Genomic DNA, 3,953 nt, shown 5'->3' on the forward strand with positions numbered 1-3,953 from the left:
ATTTATAAGGGATATTTATATAGTACGAAAATCATAATATACGGTTAAAAAAAATTCTATCGAAAATGTTAATATTCTTTTAATATTTACGGTAAAGTATTATTTAAAATATTATTTTTTATCGAAAATATTAATTTCGCTACCTAATTTCCAGTAGAAAAAATAACATTTTAGGTAGCACACAATATTAATATTTTCGTTAGAAAAAAAATATTTTAGATAGCCCACAATATTAACATTTTTGGTAGAAAAAATAATGTTTTAGATAGTATTTTACCGAATATATTAAAAAATATTAATATTTTCAATAGCATATTTTTTTAGTCGTATATTAAGAATATCGTACCTTAGGCATCTTCAATTTATAAGTACTCTCAAGAAAAGTGAAAACCCAACGGTTGCATTAATCTCAGTGCCAAATCTTTGCCTTCACTTTAAATTTAATCAACGTTTTATCTGCGCGAAAATAATATAATTTTAATTTTATATATTTATCGTGTCCCATCAGTAAATCGTTAAAAGTTTAACAATCATTAACTTTCAGTGACCAACGAAATGAAAGTGACCAAATATTATGTTTTATTAAATTTAATGATTTTTTTTTATAAAACTCAAACGAAAGAGATTAATTATGTAGTTTATTACAAATAAAAAATAAAAATAAAGGATCAAATGCTAATTTTTCGAAAATCTTGGGGATCCAGGGCCTCTCTGGCTTCCGTGTAAGTCTGCTTTTGCTACAAGATTCTCCAGAAGGATGGGCATTGGAGGTCATCCTACCGCCTTTATTAGGAAATTCGTTTGCAACATTCTTAACCTTGAAGATAAGGTTCGAACCAAAAAGGGCCTTGTTGATTATAATTACCATAAACCACGAGCCATAACCATCCACGAATCGGCCGATCGGCTGCGGTGCTCGACATCGAAGAATATGTCCACCAATACTCAACAAAGGAGATGAAAATGGTGGTATATAAACTATCAAGACTTTCTTTTCTTATCCCATGTGAGATTAAACTTTGTAAATTCGTAAGCATTTCTAACATTCCCCACAAATGTACATACCACTAATGTTACTCACCCACCGGAATCCGCAGTAAAACGACACAACAGCGAAGGAAATCAAGGCAGGGAACTTGAGGTTGTTCAACGTCCAATTGGGGCTATGATCTCGGAGAACTCTACTCCCGGGGTGGGATCTGAACCACCGTCGATCTTTAGTACTCCATGAACATCTACGATTATTGATAATCCATCGGTTGCGGTCGTGTCAGCTACACTGCGGTTGCTGTCGTTTTGGAAACAAGCAGTCTCCTGCTGCAGCCACGCCTGCTCCAAATTCCACAATACTTCACCCATTGTCGGCCTTTCACTTCCCTTATCACTCAAACATTTGCTTGCAGTGTTTGTGAATGTTTTCAAACATGTTGGATGTATCTTGCCTTGTAGATAAGGGTCAATGATTTCGTCAAGCTTTCCTGATCGACAACAAAACAAGGCCCACTCAGCCAAATGTACCTTCTCTTGCTGCTCTTCCTCCATCTTCTCTATTCCTCGTAGAACAGCAGGCCTAGCACATAGCACCTCAAACAATACTACCCCAAAGGAGTACACATCTGATTTCTCAGTTAATTTCAGACTTTTGTAATATTCCGGATCCATGTACCCGAAGCTTCCCTTCACCATAGTAGTAACATGAGTGTTTGATTGGGTTAGCATGTTGGGACCAATTTTCGAGAGTCCGAAATCCGAAACCTTGGCCACCCAGTTCTGATCTAACAATATATTGCTGCTCTTCACATCACGATGTATAACGCTGTGCTTTGAACCTGTATGAAGGTAATGCAACCCTCGAGCTGCTCCGATACAGATTGTGAGCCTTCGAGTCCATGAAAGTGGAGGCTTCTTCGTCTTGTACAGATGATCACGTAAGGTTCCGTTAGCCATATAATCGTAAACAAGTATCATTTCCTCCTCCTCCTCGCAGTATCCGATCAAAGAGACTAAGTGACAGTGTCGGAGCTGTGATAGCAGAAAAATTTCGGTTTGAAACTCGTTTAGACCTTGGCGAGAACATGGATTGGCTAGTTTTATCGCAACGATACCGGTGCCACCATTAATGGATCCCTTGTAAACATTCCCATAACCCCCAGCCCCAAGAAGTAAAGCATCACAGAAGTTGTTGGTGGCTAACTTCACCTCATGAAATGTGAAGATCTGGCTGTGATCCGATGGTTGGGACTGCATACAAGTTTTTCTCTGCCCTTCTGAACTTGTTCCGACTACCGTTTGCCAAATAAAACCTAGGAATGCTACTAGGAAAATGGAGAGCAAGACTCCGGCAAAAACATTATAAGCTTTATAAATTGGACCATCTTTTGTCCATGGATTTGAGACTGAGTACTTCCCCATTCCAAATGAAAATGATCCTGCAAGACTGTTGTTGAAATCGGACAACTTCAAAATTTCTAACCCGTTTAAGATCGCTGTCCTCCGATGTCTTGATTGAACCATTGCTGTTTTGTATTGAAACTGACAGATTTGTTCTCCTCTTGGTATGTTCAGAAAAATCTACAATGTAATCTCTATAAACCGGAACACCAGCTCCATTGGCCCAGAGAAATATGTCTGCCTGATCTTCCGCAATTTGATCCTTAATATAGACATGGAAAACTCTTTGACCAACACCCTTAATCTCATTTGAGATCTCGCAAAAATGGAGTCTAACAAGGTAATAGAAACCAGAATCGATCGGCAGTAACCATGTAGTTCCATTTTGATTACTTGCATCAGAAGCAACTGTCCTTGCGGAAGCATAAACTTGCTCTGGAGCAACGTATGCCGGCATTGCAGAACTTTGCTTTAAGCGAACATCCGAATTAATGATACCGGGTTTAATTTCATCAGTTGTAAAAAAACTCACATCGGGTATCCATTGCCGAAACATGCCAGTATCTTCTTGCTCAGGGATCAAATCTCCCCCTACGTTCAGTCGGTACATCATCTCGAGAGCTGTCAAGTTCATGATATAATACGGAGAAGGTTGTCCGATCAAGGGCAGCGAAACAACTTCTCGGATGTAAAGATTTGAAGGCATGGATACAACCTCGATCTTGTTCACAAATGCATATGCATCAGAAACATCTGGTGACGGGGTGAACGTCACATTTAGCACCTGGCCATCGACTTCGACACAGAATTCCTTCACGGTGTATGAGAAAGGATCATGCGGCCGGTATTCAGAATATGAAGCAGCGGATGTTTTCAGAAGAGTGAAGCGAGTAGCAGTAACAGAGAACAGTGCTTTGGAAATATGGAAGCCAGAATATGAGAAAGGATCGAAATGAAGTCTAATGAAAATGGGACCTGGATATACAGGAAAAGTATATGTGAATGGTTTCTTGTGGATGCAAGGTTGTAGATTTTCTTGACCGTAGTTGGGTTCCTTGGAGTAAACTTTTGAGACGACAGAGAAATTAGTTATAGGAACGTGAAGGGAACCAATATTATCCATGTCTCTAAGGGGTTGTAGAACAGATGAGGAACAATCCAGGATTCTAATATCTTTGGGCTCATAAGGAGATGCTAGTTCAACCGAGAGAGCCACCGGACTATTATGTGTCAAAAGCAAGAAACTATAGAAAAACAACATGGTAAACATGGAGGGCATTGGGCTTCTGGTTGTGTTTTCTGTCCTCTTAGACATGCAATTGTGGATATGCATAGGCAGATAAGAAGGTTTACTGTTATTTAACTATCAGATAGCCAATGACAGGAAGTATTGAAGTTCCCATAATTTGGAAACAAATTTCTAAGAAACTCATACAATGACCATTTCAACATTTTTGGAGTACACGAGAAGAAATATGCCAATATGGTCCCATGGATGTAACTCAGTTCCACAATTTGAAAATTTCAAAGAAATAGCAACCGACCATTGAGAGTCTTCGCCC

The 3,953-nt window shown here is 39.0% G+C and overlaps 1 pseudogene; it reads right to left on the reverse strand.

The window, feature by feature from the left end:
* Positions 1-675: 675 nt before the first annotated feature.
* On the reverse strand, positions 676-3,709 carry LOC120133637 (annotated as a pseudogene).
* Between the last annotated feature and the right edge of the window lie 244 nt (positions 3,710-3,953).

Source organism: Hibiscus syriacus, unplaced genomic scaffold, assembly GCF_006381635.1.
Source record: "Hibiscus syriacus cultivar Baekdansim isolate YM2019G1 unplaced genomic scaffold, ASM638163v2 tig00110584_pilon, whole genome shotgun sequence".
In the NCBI taxonomy this organism is placed as follows: domain Eukaryota; kingdom Viridiplantae; phylum Streptophyta; class Magnoliopsida; order Malvales; family Malvaceae; genus Hibiscus; species Hibiscus syriacus.